This window comes from Rattus rattus, chromosome 2, assembly GCF_011064425.1.
Source record: "Rattus rattus isolate New Zealand chromosome 2, Rrattus_CSIRO_v1, whole genome shotgun sequence".
Taxonomy (NCBI): Eukaryota; Metazoa; Chordata; class Mammalia; order Rodentia; family Muridae; genus Rattus; species Rattus rattus.
The window spans coordinates 120,720,130-120,741,192 of NC_046155.1; the positions used below are offsets into that span (position 1 = coordinate 120,720,130).

Genomic DNA, 21,063 nt, shown 5'->3' on the forward strand with positions numbered 1-21,063 from the left:
GAAAGCAGGATTGTGATTTTGTGCATACATGAAAAAACTTGTCAAAGGCTTTTGGAGCATCCTGACCCCCAGCCCCAACCCCCACCCCCGGCTTCCCATTCTGATTATAGAGATCTGGAGCTCAGGGCCACTGCTTTCCAACTGTGTGGCTTTGCCTATTTCTAAGCCTCTCTGAGCCTCAGTCTCCTAGTGTGGAAGATGTGACTGATTGTCTTATGGGGGATCACAGCGAAAACTGAGAAAGCATTACTGGAGGCTTAGGAGCGGATTGGGACTCGGTCCTAGGTCAGAACCTCCTACAGCCTGCTTAAGAGAGCAGAACACCTATACTCTCCAGGTTCAAAGCAAGATAGGCTTCCGGCTGCCCTGGTGACCCTAGCCCACATCAGAGAGGACTTTCTCAGACTCTTTGACGCTTCTTACTCCACTCTTCCCATCATACCAGCAACTAATGGCTGTTAGTGGCTGAATCTGGCTTTCCTTGCTCTTGTCTCTCTAGAGGAAGAGAAAAATGATTAGAGACAGTTTTGGTTTTTTTTTCCGAACTTTTATTAGTTGTGAGCTGGGGTAAAAGAGGCAGAGGTTTCCCAGGGTCAGAAGAGTCCTTTCTCTCGAATTTGTCTTAATCATCCCCCAGGGTTGTCCTGAAATAAGCCAGAAGAAGAGTTCCAACGATTTCTAAGCCTGGCTGTCCCTTTTTGCTCTCCCAGGCCTGATCCTCAGCCTTGGGTTGCCGCAGCCCTCAGCAGGGCGACCTCTGTGAAGCACGGAGCTAGGCCCTAGAGCATCCTTGACCTTCCCATAGGTTTGCAGGTCAAGGACCTGAAGGAAGAGACAGCATCTGCAGAATGCAGATGGCCAGACTTCCAGAAGCAAACAGCGTAGTGCTAAGTAAAAATGCTAACTGAAGGCCCGAGTCTGTACATGGCTTTGAATTTCTTCTCCAGCTCTCTAGGCCCAGGCTGCAAAGCTTAGTGTAGCCCAGAGATGAAATTCGGTGGAATTAAGGAGGGCCCAGGCTCCCCAGCTCGAAAAAAAAAAAAAAAAAAAAAAAAAAGGAGGGCCCCGGGCAAGGTATTGAGGGAACCTTGCAGGTTTAAGTGGCCCAACCAAACAGGATACATTTGGGGTTAGGGATCCAGACTGCAACCAATGAGATAGGTGTTAAATCTCAGTTCTGGAACTTTTTAGCTGTGACTTGGGACATGTAGCAACATTTCCGAACTTCGGTGTCATTTGTAAAATGATCTTACCAGTGGTTTCCATCATATAAAACTAAGACTCACTGCACCAAAGCAGGAGACCTGGCAACAGCCCCACCCCTAGTTGCTTTCCTCCTGACTTCCAAAGCTGCCATCAAGTCCAGGGGCCTCCATGGATCTCCCAGCTTCCTCTGGTCAACTCTACTGTTGATCTTTCCTTGCCTGCTCCCAGGCCTCAGGACCCAACTCAGAGCTCCACAGGATGCTGTGCCTGGACTTATGTTGTTTCCAAGACTCAATGCCAGCTCCATGCTGCCCTTTCCGGATGCCCTGTAGCGATTTACTCCTGTGGGAGCAAAGCCAGGCTTTTGATTCGCACTGGGAGCAGTAAAGTCCAGTGTATCTCTCTGCTGTGTGTATGCAGATAGAGCCTTTCAGAGCCAGTCCACTACTCCTGAGGCCACCCTGTCCCCAGCAGGACACCTCCATTGGACTAAAGCAGGAGCGCCCACTCATAGTCAACACAGCCCACAAGCCCCCCTCATCCAAACAGGTCCTCCCAAAGGGAAACCAGAGCCCACACTTGCCTTACCCACTCTAGGATACTGACTCTGCCTCACTTGCCAAGCCGCTCGGAGAAACCTACTGATTTCCCCAGTTAGTCTCCTGTGTAGGTTAGACTGAAATAATGTGACACTCACCCAAGCAAGAGCCAGACAACAACCCTGGAACTAAGTGGGCTTTTGATTAACAGTGGCAGCCATAATGATGACATGTGGTTGGAGAAACGCCAGTGGCCAGAAGCCACCAGTACTGTCAAGACACTTCTCTGCCACATCACCACCTTGTCTCAGAGTGCACACCCTTCATTGGCTGAGAGAAGTTATACCTATTAAGTGACAACTACCCTTTCCCTTTTCACAAACACAGAGAGAAAACAAACACAAAAACAAGGAAGAAATGCCTCCTGCTTCCGGAGGCTGCTGTGCAATGCTTGCTTCAGGGCCATCCATACAGACGTTCTTGTGGCTGACACAGTTTTACTTGGCTCTCGGCCTCTTGTATGCATGCTGGGTGCATTTTACCATGGCGCTCACTCCCGAGTCCGTGACTGACTTTAGGTATATACAAACAGGAACACGTTTGTCCTTTACTTGACCGTTTGTACTTTATTCTGCACTTGAGTATATTGGAGCCTTCCCTATCAGCCTGCACGAGCTGCCTCTGCGGTACTCCATAGAAAGGAATGACTCATTCCTTCAACCACAGCTCTTTGTCCATGCTTCTTAGCAAACATTTCCAGTGTATCTGGATGAGATTAGTAATCAAGTATATATGTCTTTTACATTTTGATATTACCACATTTCAGAAAATATTGTACAGTTTCTACTTTCCAGCCAACTGCACAAAAATATCCAGCCAGTGGGACAGAGGGACCAAGGGGCCACTGAGAATAACACTGAGAATAGTGCACTGGCCTGTTGTGTAGGGCAGCACCTAGTGGCCTGCTCCTGTCTAAGCATATGCAAGCTGGGGGCCCAAGGGTGCCCTGAATCACTGCAGAGTGGGATCTACAGGGGCACTGGGAGTGAAGGGCAGGCGAATGTGGCTGGGGTCCTGCCTGAATGATTTCTTGAAGCCATTGTCTCTGTCCTGCCTGGCCTCCTTAATAAGAGTTGATTCAGGGTTTGGGGGGGAGCAGTAGGGAGGGGGTGTGCAGTCCTCACCATAGGCACCCAGGATTGTGTCACAGGAGGGAGAGAAAGAGGAAGGGGGGAACCCATCTCTGGGAGAGGCAGGACCGTCAAGAACCCCTGACTGATGAATAGCGAGTGTGCCCTTGAACCTCGCTGGGTTTCCCTGTTCTCAGGCGCAGAACAAGAGCCTTGAGACACATGGAGCCCAGCTGCACGGGGATGGCGGTGGTTCATCTCAGACACTTTGACAGGCTGAGCCTTTCCCCTGCATAGCTCTGATCTGCCTCCCAGCTCCCCTGGCAACAGCACAGCAGCATGGCTCCTGGTTCCAGGCCCTGCCTGCTGTGAGCAGGAGGAGGGAGGAAAAGGAGCACCAAGGGGAGGACAGCTGGGGAGAAATGTTGTTAACTCCTGGGAGGCTGAAGTCCCTTCCTTTGGCAACTTCCCAGTGTGCTGTCTAGTTCTTTGGGGTGGAAACGCTAGTGATGAAGTTTCCATTTCCCAAGTGACGGAGCAGAGTGTTCTGCATCACATCAGACCCAGAACAGGCCTGAAAGGTGTGGCAGCAGCAGAGATGAAGGAGACCTGGGCAAGCAGGCCAGTGACAAAGGCCCCTAGAAGGGCTGTGGGCACTCGCCTGGCCTCTGGCCAAGTTCCAGGGGCAGGACTGCCCCGTGCACAGCAGCCCCAGGATGGTGGCTGCTGCGGTGTCCTTTCCTGCTGCATTTTCCTGTTCGGGTTCTGGACTTTGTGTGCATCCCGTGACTTTGGCAGGAGTCACACTTCTCTGTCTGTCCCCAGAAAAGCCGACCAGAGCCTGTTCCATCATTTCCCTTCACAGGACAATCTAAAGACAAGAGAAATAGTCTGTAAGCAGCTTGCACTCAGGGAAGTTGGTATTCTATGAATCCCATTCAGGTATTAGGAGGGCTAAAACTAGGAACTGTTGCTCTCGGGGAAGAGGGAAATGGGGAAGAGAGGGGCTCTTGCAAGGTTGTGTCCAGACCTTCTCAGCAGGGAAGTCCTGAAACTGAGAAAAAGGATTTATTATGACCATGGCCTTTGGGACTTCTGGGGGCAGCTTAGATAAAAGACACTGAACTTATCATTCCAAAGTGGTCTTCTATATTATTTATGTGTCTTTGGGTACATTTATGTGAAAGATAGTTATTATTGTTTTTAATTGTATTTACATTCTTCTGCCTCCACGCATGTCTGTGTGGTGTCTGCTCCCCTGGAATTAGAATTACAGACAATGGTGAACTGCCATGTGGGTGCTGTGATCTGAATCTGGGTTCTTGGGAAGAGCAGCCAATGCTCTAACTGCTGAGCCATCTCTCCAGCCCAGGTATGGTGGTTGCTGTGGTGGTGGTTGTTATATTTTGAGTCTAAGAACAGACCTCAAAGCCTTGAACATGCTTATAGAAAGCTCTCTACCACAAAAGTATACCCCACCCCTTTCTCATTTTAGAAACATGCAAACGTCTGAGAGAGAGGGTCACCCTGGTAATACAAAGGTATTGGTTCCACGCCTCCAAGGCTCACAGCTACAGTTGTCTCAGCTGTGTCGGTAACAATCACTTGGCTGGGGAAAGCAGGGAAAAGGACAGGGCATGAAGAAGCAATGCCGCATGGATTCCTTAGGTTAGGGAGCTTTTGAATCTAAGGGTCTGGGCCAGGGAAGGTCCCAAATACATGACAAACCATTCCTGAAGCCACCAGGGCACGGCTCAGAGTATTTGGAACTAGAGGAGGCAGACCATCCAGACTCAGGCTGAAAGCAGACCTAGTGAAAGCACGCAGTTTGGCCCAGACCTTTGCTCCAGGACGATGGGCTGCTTCCCACTCAAAGCTGCAGTAAAGCAAGCTCCTGGGGTTGGTTGTTCATTTGTCTGTCGGCCTTAGACAGAGGTGTCTGCCTACTATCCCAGGGCAGCTTGAAGAAGAAAACGTTTGCTGAGTTTCCTGAAAGTCAAGGAGCAGGAGGTAGGATGAATCACAGACAATAAAGCTGAAAAAATAAGAATTCCCAAATTATAAAATGTAGGGACAGAGTATTGCATCAGATCTGGTGCTCTTTTCCCAGGTCTAGAGAGGAAAGAGGTTTGCCCAAGAGCACTAAGCTGACGGCAGTCTAGAGGGCAGTCTCTGATTTCCAGGTGAGTGGGGCTGGAAGAAGTTGTGACCTTGTTTCTTTACTAGTCCACCTTGGACCCTGAAAGGGAAATATTTCAGGAAGGAAAAAGGAAAAAGAAGACTCACTAGAAGCCGCTACTGTCAAGGTGCACATGTCCAGGAGAGGCTCGAGTCTCCAAAATCCTGAGTCTGGCTTGAGGCCAGAAGCTTTCTTCAAAGACATGATGGCTTTGTCCCACCTCCACCTCCAGCATCACACTCGCAGACAACAGGAGTCACTGACCTCCCTAGAGAAAGAAGGAAGGGAAGAGGGGTGGGTCAGAACACAGACAGGTCTCCACTCCTTGGCCCACAGTGCTTCTAAAGAGGGGTACAAGGGAAGGTTCAGAAGTTCATCACCACACACACACACACACACACACACACACACACACACACACACACACACAGAGAGAGAGAGAGAGAGAGAGAGAGAGAGAGAGAGAGAGAGAGAGAGAGACTGGGACAAGTTTTTAGTCTGTGTGAAGCCTGGAGCTTGGATCTGATGAGGTGTGCCCCACAGGAGGCAGAGCTGACCTAGTGAGAGAGCATGGGACACCCCCTGAATCACGTGTCCTGCCATCCTGTCAGGAATTGCCCCGAGCGAGGCAGGTTTGTGTGTTTGAGGAATAGACACCTATGTGATAGAACAGAGAGACAGAAAGACAAATAGATTTACTTGGGTCCAGCTGTGCCCTCTGTCTTGGGCTGCTGGTTCAAGACAGTTGCCACGCTGGTACCGAGGCCATACTGGTAGCTAATACTCTAAACATCACCCCTGTCCATCCTTCCAAATCAAAGCCATGTTAAATGGCCTTCTAAGCTGTCACACATTTAAAGAGAAAGTATAGGTGTCTGGCACCAGTCACAGCAACTCTATGCTATGGGAGTTTTCTAACACCACAGGTGATGCCTTAGAGGCCCCAGAACATTCAGGATCTAACTGCCCATCAATCCAAGGCTGAGTGTCTGCCCACAGCATCTCTTCCTCTGTCCCTTCTCTCCAGCCAGGATTTTCCTGCCTCCTGGTAGCCACAGCCCCCCAGAACTACCTGTACTTGTATTCAGCATCCTGACTTCAATTTCTAAACTCTGGGTTTCCTCTGAGTCACTCAGACTAATATAGAAAGAATACGATCTAGTATAACCACTGAGCTGCAGGACAAACCTCTTCCCCTGGCCAGCTCTCATAGCATTCTCCTGGCTAACCAGGAGAATGACTACCTGTAACATAAAGAGACTATTCTAACTGGAACTGGCAGCTGGAAGATCTAGGATCTGGTATACCGCTAAGGGCAGCTACCAAAAATAAAAGCATAGTCACATAGGACAGACTAGAGAGCACCAATGTTGGGAAGTTTCCTTCTCAGGAACAAAGAACAAGGCTGCATTGCTGCAGTCAGTGCTGATATCCCAGTGGATACTGGGTACCACCCATCCTGGGGCCAGCCCAGCCAAGGTTCGGCCTCCAGAGGGGAAGCTGCGCTTGGAATGTGATTCCCCAGCTTTGCCATGACACTTGGTGATGCTCCATCAGCAGAGTGTGACTCTTAAGATCCCTTGTCACCTCCTAAAGCCTCTGCCAGCCCGCCCTCCCAGCACCACAATGATCACCAGATTAAGGAGCTCAAAGATACAGCTGAGGCAGCAGCTGAGGCAGCTGAGAGAGGGGTGAGGCAGGGAGAGCAGCAGGCAGCTCCCCCAAATCCCTGCCATCTTGACTCTTCCCCACCCCTGGTGCAGGCCCTTGGCCCACTGGGCCTGACTTCTATTCCCTTCTTCACTAAGGTCTGGACCAGTCCACCAGACTCCCAGATAGACTAAGAAACAAGTGGGAGGCAGATGAAGGGATGGAGAACAGCGGGAAGTGAGAAACTGACTAGGGCCATGCAATCGAAAGAGAATGGCTCAGGGGCTCACCTTTGTCCTCTAGGTCATCTGAGGCCAACCACAGAGCTCCCTGTGGGTCTCTGGCCAGATGCCTGCTTAGATCAGAGTACATCCCACCATGTCTGAGGAGAGAAGGCTGGTAAAGAAGAAACAAGAGAGAGAACTGGGCATTAGAACATTTTCCTAAAGACACCCAACTTATTAAGGAGACGCACAGTAGTTGAGCGTGGTGGTGGTACAAGCGTTGAGTCCCAGGACACAGGAGACAGAGGCAGGAAGATCTCTGTGAATTCAGGGCCAGCCTGGAATACATGGGAAATTCCAGGACATCCTTGGCTATATGTAGACCCTATCTAAAATTTGAAACCCGGTCTAGAGCAATGGCTTAGTGGTTAAGAGCACTGACTGCTCTTCCAGAGGTCCTGAGTTCAATTCCCAGCAACCACATGGTGGCCCACAACCATCTGTAATGGGATCTGATGCCCTCTTCTGGTGTGTCTGAAGACAGCTACAGTGTATTCATATACATAAAATAAATACTTTTTAAAAAATAAAATAAAATTTGAAACACACACACCACTTACATAGAGTAATCCGTTTCTTTTCTGTCTGTAAAGAATGGCATAGGCTTGGTAATAAAAACTAATCAGAAAGGAATTGGGAGTTAGGACTGACTAGTCCTAGGCTTGGAAGTTTAGTCACCCATAGGCTATGTCACAAGAGGCCAAGACAAGTGGGGACAAGTGGTGGAAAGCAACCAACAAAGAACTCAAGGTCACATGTGCAGATGCTTGCACATGGATGAGGGAAGCAAGGCTGCCCCTCACCTTCTGTGGAGCTACAAAGGGTAGGCACTCTGAAGGCATGACCTGAAAGTTGCTAGGAGGCCTGGCTGAGCTTAGTCTGGACAGCACCCAGCATTTCTCAGTCCTGTGTCCTATCCCAGGACCAGCAGGGAGTGAATGGGACCACCCAGGGCACCAGTCAGGAGTTGCTCTCTCTTCTCCTGTGCTGGCTGGGGTGGCTTTCCACCACTACAGCATACAGGCCAGAGAGAGGAAGCCTCAGGCTTGGGAGCGGGCTCTGTGCAAGGACCTGGGGAGGCAGGTTCTGCTGATTCCTCATCTTCCATCAATTGCTCAAAAACCCAAACTCACACTTGAGAGTGTGCAGTGGTCAAATCCTTCCTTCCATATCCTCCCCCACCCCACTCAGAAGTCACTAGTCTCGTTCTTGTCATCATGCTAAGTGAATACAAGCTGAAATGATCAGCACCAGCAGAGAGCTCCTCAGCCAGGACAGAACCAGGAGTTCCTGAAGCTCAGCTTCATTACTGTGCTTCTGGGATTAAGAGTCAAAGGGACTTGTGCTGTCCAAGGTCACAGAGTAAACCAGTGGCAAGGCCATGACTGTACCCTGTCTACCACCCTACTACAAGGGCCTAAAAGGGAGCTTCCCCATCATATCTTAAACAAGACCCTGACCTGCTATGGACGGCAGGGGTCTGGGGACAGAGGAGGCCATAATGCGATAAGCCGACTGGCCATCTGGCTCTGGGACGGAGGAGAGCCCAGACTGGTCGCTTCTGCTGCCTGGTCCCAAGGGGCCCTGTGTCACAAGAGACAGACTGCCAGATGGACAGGCAGTAGCCTAGGTCTGGGTAGAAGCCAATGAGTCCCCTGGAGTCAGAGCTGACCAACTTTCAGGGGTTGGGGAAGGAGTCCCGGGGCACAGCGAGCAAGGCCAGGTTCCCCCACAGGCCACAGAGCAGCAGGACAGGGAAGCTGGGATTCCCCACCCAGAGCCACAGCCTAGCTCCCCAGGTAGGCCAGTGCAGCCTTGCCAAGCTCAACTCCACAGCCTCCAGCCCTTGGCCAGTCACAAACAGGGCCCCCTCCTAGGGGAGGAGGAAGGCAAACACATCTCCCCTGGCACCTTCTCAGACATGCATGCAAAACTAATTAACATGGGGAGACATGCGAGGAGCAGCCGGCCAGCTCCACACCCTGAGTCCGTGCAGACAAGGCGATCCCTTGTCCGGGGACCTGCACAAAGCTTTGTTGCTAATTTAGGCATCTGTCTCTGTCTGGTCTGGTCCTCCTGCCTGCACTGGGGTTTTTCCCAGCCCCTCGGACAATGCTGGGAACAGGCCTGCAGATCCCTTATTCAAATCACACCCGGGACAATAAGCTCATTGTGCAGACCACAGAAAGGGGGATGCTGGGGGGTTGGGGGGGGTGTGTAAGGGGCATCAGGGAGTAAAGAAGGGTGGGGGTGTGTGAAGAAAATAGGAAGCCAGTAAAGTGTTTACTAACATAGCCCCTGCAGCTGCCTTGGGCCCCTGCCCCTCCCTTGCTTGGCTGGGAGCTAGGGAGAAGTCTTGGGACTAAGAGGTGAGAGCTCCCCCCCCCAAGCGGATGCAGGACCTTGTGCCTATGGGCCCAGCAGATAGATACAAATTCTGACTCGAACCTCCAATCTGGTGGCTCTTCCTTCAACAATCTACAACTGTCTCTGCATGTGCAGGTGGCCGACAATTTTTTAATAGCATAGTTAGGGGGTTCCTTTTTTTCTTACCTCAGGCTTAGCAGAGTAATGTGTAGACTCACTACAGAGATGAGGCTAGGGACAGAGGCACTGGGGGCTGTGCAGGGTGGGACGGGCTGTCTCAGCCATTGTCTTCAGGCAACATATCATTTCTCCTCCTTCCCATCTACTAAATTAGAAAGTAGCTGGTAAACTGCAAAGGGGGAGGCTCCCCATGGACAGGGCAGAAAGAAGGCAACTCTGTGAGCTCTTGGCAGATGGGGCTCACCCAGCCAGGCGACTGATCAGGCCATACCTGACCAGACCCTTGACTGCATCCCCACACAGTGAACAAGAGGAAAAATCTCGAATCTGTATGTGTGCAGGAACATACAGACCAGCATCCTGATGCCTGCCTGAGGGGGAGAGCTGAGGCTTTGAAATGTCTTCTTTTTACCAACACCGCCCCCAGCTCTCTGTCGCACTGAGCACGCCTAGACAGGCCGACATAAATAGATACACGCAGCCTGACACTGACACGAAGATACAAAAAGAAACACACACACCCAGAGGCGGCAGCAGATACACTGACGATGGTGTGATGAGCGCTGGACAACAAGAGCATCGGCCAGAAGCTGCGGCCACCGGGTGGCCAAAAGGTTAGTGTGGCTGCGAAGCAGCACTCCAGCACTCTTCTTTTTGTCCTGTCTCTTCCTTTGTTTGTTTTCTGAGGCAGGTTTCGTATAGTCCTGGCTGGCCTTGAACTCCGTACTGTCCTGTCACCATCTCCCAAGCACTAAGGTTAAAAGCATAAACCACCATATCTGGGCTTCAAAAGTCATCTTCATTGTCTTGAGTCTTAAGGCAACATATCCAGATGCTGGGGCAAAGTGGAACTTTGTGGAGATAGCTTTCCTTTCAGTACTACCTCAGGCTCCAGTTTCTTGCTGTTAGAATAATCCCGAGAAGAGTATCATAGGATGAAGAGAGACATAAATGATTACTATATACAGTCCTGTGATGGAAAAGTATTAACTCGAACAGCCAACAGTCAATTGTTCTCAGTTTAACAATAAAGGCATTTTATACAGGCCAACCTAGAAGGAAACAGTCCATTTATTTATTTAATTATACTGTATTATATTTTGAGATGTGACCTTATTGGTTGCTCAAACTGACCTTGAGCTCCTGGGATCAAGCATTCCTCCTGCCTCAGCTTCCTGAGTAGCCAGGGCAGGACTTCTATGTCCCCACACCCACCTTCCCTGTTCCAATGCCTTCCTCAACAGGTGCTTTTGTCCCAGTGAAGAGAAACAGTAACGACAACAGTAAACTGTGTAAGTTCTACATAGGCCTTCCAGCTACAGCCACATACAGAGAAAGAATAGCTGCTGGGGAGAGCTATGCACGGGTATTTGGGCCTACAGCCGTGCTTGGGAGGGAACCCACCTTCTTAGTCATTGCCAAGCTGTCTTTTCTTCTGACCCACCCTGGAGCGTGTCTTGGAAGAGAGGCAAGGGCCATGAGAGGGAGCAGAACAGGAAGTGAGACAACCGCACACCTACTCCTTCAGCACAGGAGTCTTTGAGCCACTTTGCCCTAAAGGAAGCATCTCTCAGGAGCCTTGGGACTGACGTGTGTGCTGTTAACTGACTCCCATATTTAAACTCTTGGCAAGTCTCTGTGGAAGTGACATTTATTCAGTAAACTGCCTCCAGAAACCTAAGCAAGGGAAGCCACAGGGGAGCTAAGGCCACCCACCAGTGCAGGGAAGACCCTGAGCAGCCCCTTGCTCTGTACTAAGAGTACGTGCTTTCTCCATGGAGAAATATCTTCATTGACCTCTCGGTTTCAGGAAGAAGCTCAGGAAGAATCCAGCACTGCTGTCTCATCAACTGTTACGCACCTGCCCAGAAGAAAGCCTACTTCAAGTACACTCACCTTGCCACCAGCAATAATTGGACAGTACATAATGAGGCCAAGGGCAGGTCGTAACCCCTAGCCTTCTGGTGGCTCAATCATTCAAAGATTTAGAAGGAGCTTCCATGGAGCCAAAAGTGCTTTGATAACTACCATACAATATCTAAAAGCTTTATCTATACACACACACACACACACACACACACACACACACACACACACACACACACACACACACACACACGTAACAAGTCCACCAGAGAAGAAACCTATTTGTCTTTCCTGTTCTTGGAAGGCAAGGGACAGAACAAGCCCATAGACAGGGATAGAGGGCTGGGGATCAGGGTTCGTTTGCAGGACTAGGCCACAATCTAGTGATGTGGGAAGGTGGTGGCCAGTGCTCAGTCTGTTGGTTTCCATGTGCACCTAACTCCAAAGACTGTGCTTGGAATCCAGCTTAAGGATATCCAGGGGAGGATTCCGAACCCGGTGCTCCAGACAAGCTTCTGTTGTCTGAGGAAAAGAAAACATGAATTCCTCCATGAATCCCCCAGGTACTGTTGGATATCCAGTGGCACTTAAGACTTTTCTACTAGTTTCACACATAAATCTCAACAAGTTATTGACATTCTGATTGTTAAGATCCAAATTGTTCTAAATGGAGAAAAGGAGGCTATGGGACCAGTGGGATCTAGAGGACTGAAGTCTAGCTGAGCTAAGTGACAGTTGATGGTCACCCTGGGCAAAGCATGATGTGGCCTTTGACTTTGCTCTGCAGGTCCTGGAAGAATGAGGGGCAGAGGGGAGGCAAGAAGCAACAGGCTGAGGTAACTGTCACATCCCGTGCTAACTCAGCACTCCCTCCCTCAGCCTGACCTTCCTGTTGTGGATGGATACGTGACATTCCATATTACAAGAGCTAAAGGACTCCGTGGAGGAGTGTGGTTTCCTGCTCTGTGTCCCCAAGGCCTTGCTTGACACATAATGTGCAGTCAATAAATGTTGAGTGAATAAATATTGTGGTAAAAAAAGTAATGTGGCGTGGGAAGGTGTCCAACTTCTAAGCTCCACAACTCCCTTGCAAAGTTGGAAATGGCTCCATGAGCTACTGGAGTCCAAGGCAAGTGCTATGAGGTGACAGGCGCAGAGTGGATATGCCTGCTCAGCTCCAGCTGCCTAGGTGGCCCAGGGCCTCCATCCTGCCCTCCATGGTGACCAGAACAGTGCCTTCAGCTGTCCCCTGCCTTGTTATTCTCTGCTTCTACCACCTGACCTGTGCTCCATACCAGGTCTATCCTCCCAGCTTCTCTAAACCTCTGGCCAGAGGGTATTACCCTCTGCATGGATCCTGCCCTCTCGGTGGCCTAAACGTCACATTTGGTTCCAGGAAGACTTCTCTGGTATTTCTATCTCCAGAAAATCCCTCTTGTCTTAACTTCCTGGGCCCAAGTTAAACCCCTGTATGTGTGCCTGCTAACGCTGTTCAAGTTAATCTCTAGGACCCGGAAGTCAGCGTTCTCCCCACACTTCTGATTATGGACAATCAGAAGACACAGCAGCTGAGTGGGACGTGGGAGAGAGCTAAGCTCGCTCCCTTGCTTACCATCTTCCAGAGATTTTATTTATATCAAATGTGTGACACGACATCTCTTCTCCCCTCTGCCTCTCTCCTCTCCTTTCTCTCTTCTTTCTCAGACCCAGAGATTGAACTTGGGCCCTGGTATTTCTTGAGTGCTAATCCCAAATTCACAAAGAGGAGAAGCATCGTGCTCCTTGTTTCTGAACTAGATCAGAAAGGCCCAGCCTGGATCCTGTTGAGCCCTGTGGCCTCTGCCTCACTGCTGTGCTCTGGCAACATAAGGGAGAGGTTGGCGAGGTGGCTCAGGAAGGTTGCCAAGCCTGACAACCTGTGTTTGATTACCAGGCCCACACAGTAGAGAGAACCAACTCCTGCCCGTTGTCCTCTATCTACACACACACACACACACACACACACACACACACACACACACACACACACACACCATGTAAATAAACATACATAAATACTAATATATATTTAAGTACAATAGGGTACCAGAAAGTTGCAGGCTCATAACAAGAGGTAAACTAGAGACCTCTCCCTCTCTTTACCTTCCCACAGCACTTGGTAAAGAAGTGACACTCTCAGAAATGATGGCCACTGTCCTAACCAGCAGGACTTTAGGCTGCCAAACTGGCAGACAGAAGGTGTCTGGCATTCTCTGCTTACAAGAATAAGGTTGAGGGCTGGTGAGATGATGCAGCAGTTAACCAAGGGGCCGGGACCGATATAGATCTGCACACTCTTTTTTTTTTTTTTTTTTTCCAGAGCTGGGGACCGAACCCAGGGCCTTGTGCTTGCTAGGCAAGCGCTCTACCACTGAGCTAAATCCCCAACCCTAGATCTGCACACTCTTGTTGGCTTACAACACCTGAAATTTCATTTCCAGGGAATTGGAAGCCCTCTTCTGGGTTCTGAAGGTATCTGTACCCCCCCCTCTCACACACACACACACTTTAGAAAGAAAACAAGATTGGACAAAGGACACAGACCCCATCCTCCCCGCTTAGAAGTCTAGCACTTCTAGGAGCAGAAAGTAAGGCATTCACCCTGCAATTCAGTATCTTGCAATTGTGGAAGCTTGTGGAGTTGGTTCACCCTGATTTTATTTTATTTTATTTTATTGAGAAAGGATTTCTCTATGTGTCTCTGGCTGTCCTAGAACCACCTGAGTTTTATAAACTGGAGCACAGCAAGTTGTTAGCTGACAGACACTGTCAAGACAAGTCAGGACCAGATGAGATATTTCTCACCTCTCCAATTCCTTCCTGGGCTTCTGGGGGCCCAGCACTGAGCTCTCTCTGGATTATTCAGCAGTGTTGCCTGCCTTAAGCAGGAGATGTTGCAGAGACGTCTTCTTATGGCCCAAACAGAGTCCTTGGGAGACAAGAGCCTTGTGATAACTGATAGCTTCCTATGAGCTACAGCTCCTGAGACCTGCCTCAAGCAATCCCCCATGACATTTGGTTAAGAAAAGAAGGGTGAACCCTGTACTAGATATACTCCTGTGAGCCAGGCCTGAAAGACTCAGCATGCGGAGATCAGCACAGAGCCTGGCACAGTGCACATGCCTCCTGGTCAATGCTTGTGGCATTGTCACCACGACTCATGCTTCCCATTCCTTGTCTCTCAGGCTCCAGGGAGGAGCCACTTTCAGACAAGAGTACAGAAACTGAAAGGTCCTTGACCCAGACCAGATTTCCCTAGCAAGAAACTGAACGTTCTGAAAGGGGCTAAGGCTGGTGGCAAGGCTAGCCCACAGCCTGGGGTCTTCCAAGGTGAGAAGGCTGAACAGGCCTCTACCCTCTGACAGCAGGACAAGCCCAGCACCTCCCCTAGGGGGAAAAATCTCTCTGGAGACCAGAGGCCTGGCAGGGAGCCAAAGCAGGAGCTTCTCCAAGAAAATGCTGGCTTTGAGCCAAGGAGTATCCCAGAAGCTCCAGCTTGCACATCGGTGAGGCTGAGGGAGGAGGGGCAGCCAAGAGATCGGCAGCCCCAGCCATCTTCCAAAGGAACCTAGCCAAAAGGGAGTTTAGTAGGAACCTGAGACACACAGCTGTCTTTCCTTGTTTAGTGGTTTCTATGTATTTGGGAGAGCATGAAGTCACCACTGCCTAGTGTGGGTGCCACTTTTGGAATAATGATCCTGTCAGCTCCCACACACAAACCCGCTAAGGGACTGCTTATCTTTATCTAAAGATTCTTCCAGGGTTACCCTCATCCTAAGTGCCGAAAAACAGTGTTGCTTATGGATTCAGACCATAGCTTCCACCTCCAAAGACTGAGGAGTAATCCCCACGTAACAGGCTCTTCTAGGCCTGAGAGCATCCACTGCACTCTAAACATAGACCTGAGATTAGACACCTCCTGGGTGAGGTCAGAAGAACCAGTTTTAAGTCTGTGCCAGGACTCCGTCCTCTGGTTTAGACCAGCCATTTCAGTTCCTATGTAATCTCGAATGTTCTAGAAGCCTCATTCCAAAGACAGAAGAAACAGGTCACTTTAATTATGTATTATATTTAGCCAGATATTACTTAAATGTGCCACACTGCCCACCTTATGAGAGCACCTTCATGTCTATTGGATATCACATTGGGCAGGACAATACAGCTGTTGACTCCGTCAGCAAGTCCTCATTTTTAGATGAGGATGTGGTTAAAGACTATGGAGAAGGCACCGAGGTAGAAAGCAAAGCCACAGACCCCGTCCTCACAGCTGGGCCTACAGCCTTCCCTTCCCGCTTCCAGATGCATAGCATGGACTATTAGGTAGATGACTGTATGATCAATCAAGTTCAGGGAGACTACGACATAAACCTATTTGAAATAGGCAACCCAGAAAGGACTAGAAATGGACACACTAGATGTTACAAGCCTGGGGAACAAAGACAGCAGAAAGGAACTGGAAGGCGGCTCTGGGAGACCTCTATGTCACACCAAGCCTTGTTGAGGCCTCTGTCTGTGCCATCCTGCTCAGGGCCACCTGGCTCCCATGGCGTGTCAGTGCCCATGCTCCAGCACAGGGTCTGGTGAATTTTCCACCACGTCTCCCTGGAAGAACTACCCACAAAAGCTCCTCTCTGCTTTAGAAGGCGAGAACAAGCCGTGCATTTACCCACTGCCTCTAGTCTTCTTACTCTGAGTCGCCATGCCAACACACAGTCATAATTACCAAGGAACGCGTCAATAGTGGCAGCATTGACAAAGACACTATATCAGGGCTTGTGAGCTAAGCAAGGTCAGGCTCTTCACAGCTCCCCAGCTTCCTGCCCACTTCCTTTATTCCACTCCGATCCATCTCTTTCCCTCATTCTCTCCCACCCAGATGGTCTGATTTTATTTTCTCTGCAGAGAAAGGAACTACAGCTCAGTGTATAAAACACTTTTATAGCAATTAGAAGACAGGTTCTTCTTTGAGTTCTGATTTTAACTTGTGGGAAAAAAGTCACTTTAATATCCAGGCCTCGGGGCTTGCTTTTTTTTTCTTTCTCCTGTCAATGGACACTACCTATTCAATAAAGGGGTGCCTGCATTTAATTTGCCTTCTAAATTCAGAGGTTGATTAAGTGTCATGTGGTCATCTCTGAAATCGTCTTTGGGATCAACAACAGAAGTACCAGAAGCTCAGGGGAAACAAAAGAAGGTTCAGATCAGAGAGGGAGTAAGTTCTCAGCCTGGGAACAGCAGGGCTTGCGTCTCCCCCCAGGAAGAGTGAAAATCTCAGAAAAGGAGCCAGGAGCAGCTGAATGGTGGCCTCTATGAGATTATGAAAAGATGAGTGGGATGGATGAGAACTATCAGGCTAAGTGACACGCATCCCGAGGCCCCAGTGAGAAACAGGACATGCACCCGTTTAAAATGAGAGGTCACGAAAGAAGGCAGACAGTCATCACTGGAGCCTTACACAAGAGCGCCCCAATTTCAGAACACCCAGTGCACCAACATCTGAACTTACAAAGGAGATAAATTGGAGGCTGATGATTAGCATCACAAAATGATTATTCCCTTTGTAAAAGGCTTCCCTGCAGGACTGCTTTAAATAGTGCATTTAAACCATGATCTGATTTGCTAAATTCGATTTATACACATCTACTGCCTAAGCTGGCGTGCGGCTGTATTTACATGTCTTCCCTTGGCACAGAGGAGGGGAGAAGCCAGCCATTATTTGGGGCCTTTAATCCTTGCAGACAGTAACTAATCTGGGGAGCTGAACCCTGTTTTTCTTCTGCAGCTGGGGCTTTAGCTGCGAACTGGACCCAGTTCTGTTGCTTTCCCCTTGGAGACCCTGCTGGAAGGTGTTAGGACTGGGACCAGATCTGTGGGAGCCTTTCTGAAAATGGGGGCTCTCTACTAAGAAGCACACCCATCCCCACACTCAGGAGTGACACTTTTTTGGTACAGATTTCTGGGTTATTAAACTATTTCCTACAGTCATCAAGCCATTCAAATCCCACCTTTGGGGGCCACTGACATTTACTAAGCTGAGTCACAGCTAGGTCAGTGTGTGTACTTAAAGCCACAAGAACCAAACCCGTGGAGGAAAAGAAGCAGGCACTCCACTAAAGAAGACAAAAGATGCCCTGGCACAACACGGGAAACCTTCCTGGCTTCACCTAAAAGGATTTGTCGCCCTCATTGACAGCTCCCCCTGAAAGACAAATGACCCTTTCCAGTGAGGTCTAGTACATACGGCAGTGCAGCTAGGAATCAGGCCCATCCTACAGGGGAAACCCAGCCCACACTATTTGCTGGGGGGCTCAGAATATAGGTATAGGAACTCTACACTGAAAAAACAGAGTACCCACCCACCCCAATCCCCCCACCCCATCACCACCTCAGTGCATCCACCCATACTCTCATCTCAGCACAGGTTTCACTTTAGGTTTTCTTTACAGAGTCTTACAACAGTCAGTCCAGTTTAGCACCTTGAACCAGGGCAAAGAATGAGAGAGCATTCCAGTCAAAAGAATGATCGTGTAGTCCAAAGTGAGAATCAGAGGCCACAGGTAACTCCTTTCCCTGTTGGGAGGTCTAGTAAAGCCTTTTGGAGAACGGGGATCCCTGGTCCATATCCTTATTTTATTAACTCAGTGGCCTCAAGGAAAATCAAGTTTTGGGGGGCTCATGCCCCAGTTTATGGTATGTGCAGGCCGCCTACATAATCGCCCAGCTTTTTAATATTTTTTTCTTCTGGTGCTAGGTAAAGTGTGCCACGAGGCAAGTGCTCTACCACCGAGCTACATCCCCAGCCCACAAAGCTCTAAATTTTATACAGAACACATATCGGGGAAAAGGTTCGTCTTCCACAAATCCTGATGAGCTTCCTTTTTGAGCAAGCTCATAAAGTCATCATCATGTTTTCTTTGTCTTGACTGCCAGAGAGCTCAGAGCAACGGCAATAGCACATCATAAATTCTATTCTAGACCAGGGCTTTGTGGTAGGCATTGGCCAAGAGAGCTGTCAGATAGGCTGGGTAGGAAGGGGATGTGAGTTCAGGAGAGGCCCGATAGCTGGAAAGGAGAACAGATAAGATAAATCTTCCTGTTTATGTGTATGCACTTGCAGAGTTTTAAATCAAGAAACAAGGCCTCGGGCTTAACAGCTCTGAATCCACACTTTGGTGAAAGTCACTTAAGGGACTCATCACCCGACCTATTTAGGGAGGTCCAAGACCTTAGAACTGGCACAAGGCAGGATCCTATGAATATAAATTGATAACTGAAGTCTCTTCGTGGGTGACTCTGTACACAAACACACGTGTCTAGGGTCTGCTTTAGGCCATCCAAGGCTTAAGAAGGTAGACGCACCAATGACTGATGGAATGGGGCACAGAGAAAGAAATGCAGTTGTGACTCTTGGGCTAAGGCCTGGAGAGGGTAAGTCCAAAGATGCTTCATCCTCAAACTAACTCATCCCAGCCTGAGCGGTGAGGATGGGGGTCTCTAGGTCACCCTCAGCCTCTACCACACTTTCACAGGACTCTGTTTGAGCCCTGGTCTGTCTTTGCCTTAAGGTCACACCAGGGGCTAGGATAATAGAGAGAGGGGTGCCCACCACCTCCTGCATTAGTTTCAGGGAAATGTGGGCGCTGGCCACACAGGTTAACATTGCTTGGGAAATAACTCTCCAAGAGCTTTCAAGTCCAAGCTACAAACAAAACAAACAAAAAATCTACTGTCACTGTTGGTCAGCTGGGCCTAAACCTCAGCTTGGCAGAGAAGACCCTTCAGCCAGCATACCTGCCAGGGACTCAGGAGCCAGCAGCGGCCTACTTTCTTCTGCTGCTTTCTTTTCAACAGCCGGGAAAGGCATTGTGGCCTCGGGGACAGTGTCCTGGAATACTTGGCGACGGCCCGCCGCAGGCGACTTCCCAGACCCCTAGGCCGGGTGCGCTCTCCGCGCGCGCTGCTTCCCTGGGGTTGAGCGGCCCTGCTGGCGCGAGGAGGAGCTCCGCCGACCCTGCGGCGCTGCGACCTACCTCGTGCCCACGCAGCCATCTTGCCGCCGTGCGTTCGCTCTCAAAATGGCCTCCCGGCCCCGCAGCGCTCCCCGCCGAAGCCTTGGCGCAGGCCCAGGGGACGCGGCTGGTCCTTCGGGTCTCCTCTCGGCGCCGGGCGTCGGGTTTACACGTGCAGGCCGTGCTCTGAGGGCCTTCCCTGCCGGCTTCGCGCGGAAGCCCAGTGCTTCCATAGGCCCGGGTAGGCCTGGGACACGAGGTGCGTGCGGGGCCGCCAAGGGAGTCAGTCTCTGCCTAAGCTCTCACCACGCGGTCTCCGAGAGCGAGCGCGCAGGACCAGGTCCTGAGTCCCACTGTGGGGCTAGCCTGACCCCTAGGCAAGCGGCCCTTTTATCAATCGAGGTTGCTGGCCACCGCTCGTGAGCCAGGCTCAGGCCAAAGGTGTCCAAGAAACCACTTTGGAGGCCAGAATCATTCTGGCACCCAAGTGTGCTCTGCCTGTCTTGGGGACAGTGTCCTGGGGAGACGGAGGATGGTGCCAACCCAGCGGGGTTGCCTTACAAAGCACAAGCCAGCAGGTGTATTATTAAAGCCACAGCACACTTGGGAATGAGAGGGGTGACTTGGTGACTTTAGATTCCGGCCTACAGAGGGAAGGGGTCCACTTTCAGGGGATTCAGGTAGAAACACAGTCACCTTACCAACGTGGTCCTGGAATCTTCCGACGTTCCATTCTGCCGGTTCGTTTTTTGTTTTTGTTTTGTTTTATTTGTTCGCTTTTGAGACTCTACATGCCCTCCTTCCCTGGCTACAGCCACTCACCTTTCCGTGCAGTGATGCGAGCCTCCTTCGTGCTGAAGGCCAGTAGGTGCTAGTGAAGGGGACTCAGAGCCCAGGTAGGAAATTCGGGAATCTGGAGCACCTGCTGGCGAGCAACTGTAACACAGAGAGATTAAGTCGGGCGCCTGCCACCGACCCTTAGAAATATGTGCGGTTTATTACAAACCTCAGAGTCCTGCAGCACTGACCCGGAGGTGAGGACACAAGCGTCCTACAGGTCACCACCACAGCCTGGGGGAAATGCTGGAGCTCTGCGCTCCCACCAACCTGCCCAGGACGCGGGAAGACACTGGGTGGGGTACTTGCTGTGGAAGGGAGCCGGTTCTATGTAGTACCCATGTTCGGTACTAGACAGGACACTTGGATACGTTGGCAGAAAGCCTGATCTCAACTTAACCAAGGCACAAACATAGCTTTTCCCAGTGTCACAACTAGTGAGGATTTAGACCCCGGAAGGTTTTCTCCACGGCCTTGAGGTTCCACCTTGGCTTTCAGCCCTAGTGTTCCTTGCAAGAGTAGCCAGTGCCAGTCTGCTGACTTCAATGTCTCAAGACAGATATCCCTCTAGTCAGTCATCCAAGCTCAGAATGTATACTGTCTCTCCTTGATCTTCCATACACCGAGGTGCTCTTTGCAGCCCTCAGGACTCAGCAGAGATGGATCTAGCTGGGGAGGTACGCAGCTTATGGGCTACTTAGTGACACTGTGTTGTGTGCATCTGTCCGGGCCTTCATTCTGCCTTCAGTAGGGGGAGTTTTGGATTTCAGCCCTTGG

At 50.3% G+C, this 21,063-nt stretch overlaps 1 long non-coding RNA gene across 3 annotated transcripts; it reads right to left on the reverse strand.

Annotated features, from left to right (window-relative positions):
- Positions 1 to 1,928: 1,928 nt before the first annotated feature.
- On the reverse strand, positions 1,929 to 20,368 carry LOC116891942. Of its 3 annotated transcripts, none has more exons than XR_004386872.1 (4): positions 20,272 to 20,368; positions 6,995 to 7,100; positions 5,162 to 5,322; positions 1,929 to 3,746 (listed from the first exon to the last, which is right to left on the reverse strand). It is a non-coding gene; the product is annotated as an uncharacterized LOC116891942 (long non-coding RNA). The 3 variants fall into 3 exon arrangements; XR_004386873.1 differs by lacking the exon at positions 20,272 to 20,368 and adding an exon at positions 10,940 to 11,297; XR_004386871.1 differs by lacking the exon at positions 20,272 to 20,368 and having other exon boundaries at positions 6,995 to 7,423.
- Between the last annotated feature and the right edge of the window lie 695 nt (positions 20,369 to 21,063).